Source organism: Sinocyclocheilus anshuiensis, unplaced genomic scaffold, assembly GCF_001515605.1.
Source record: "Sinocyclocheilus anshuiensis isolate Anshui unplaced genomic scaffold, SAMN03320099.WGS_v1.1 scaffold392, whole genome shotgun sequence".
NCBI lineage: Eukaryota > Metazoa > Chordata > Actinopteri > Cypriniformes > Cyprinidae > Sinocyclocheilus > Sinocyclocheilus anshuiensis.
Window position 1 is genome coordinate 3,291,655 of NW_015557091.1, and position 954 is coordinate 3,292,608.

Here is a 954-nt window from a genome sequence, read left to right on the forward strand (position 1 = left end):
TGAATATTAAACCTCAGTGTTTAGCTCAAATGAGGACCCCTTAGCAACCACATAGCAACACCCTGGCAACCAATGCTTTGGCAACCATGCTTTCCTTATAAAATGTAAAAACCTACTGCATTATTTTTCCCTCTGTTCCTCCACTGCCATCCAGAAAAACACTAAAATGCACGTTCCTGAGATGTTCAGATCCTCTTTCCTGGATTCCATCCAACGTCCGTCCCTTTGGACTTCCTCTTTCCTCCTCCTGACACAGGATGAGACCGCGGAGGGTGGAGATACTCGTACATCTTATGTATCACGCACACATTCCCAACTACGTTCTCTCAATATCCATCACTCTCACCAGAGGAGATCTCCGTTCTGTTGGCCATGCGTTATGTAACGCGTGAAGGGCTGTAATCCTCGCTCTATTTCAGGAGATTTGATTTCAGACAGTCACTTCTCTCTGTGGTTCTCCAGAGGGCTAATCCTGTCAGGCCGCCCTCCTGCCTGATTCATACTTAAAATCATTCATTATTTTCTCCATTTAATCACCTATCCTTTCATTCTCACAGAGGATTTCTTGACCTCTCGATCTGCGGGCTCGTAGCGTTCTGCCGGCTCTTCCAAAAATCTGACGTCTTAGTTCATTGTACTAACAGCTTGGACTCTTCAGAGCGGGTCAGCCGTCTGCTGTGCTGTGATAATGAGTCCACAGATAATCGAGGTGTATGCTGGACTATAATTGATGCGAGAGCACATGATAGTTTTTTTTTTGTTTGTAATACCAATGGTCCAGATGAATATTATAAAACCAATTTATTTGATCGATGAGATTATCTAGCTTCTTTTACCTTTATTTTCATAATAACACAATACAAATAGTATATATAATATAATAAATGTTATATGTAATAAATGTACAATGTATGATTGTATATATATATATATATATATATATATATATATATA

At 39.7% G+C, this 954-nt stretch overlaps 1 protein-coding gene across 1 annotated transcript in view; it reads left to right on the forward strand.

Moving 5' to 3' along the window:
* Positions 1–954, forward strand: part of mmp16a (matrix metallopeptidase 16a (membrane-inserted)) — a 56,912-nt gene that overhangs the window by 39,336 nt on the left and 16,622 nt on the right. The gene's annotated exons all lie outside the window — the stretch shown is intronic.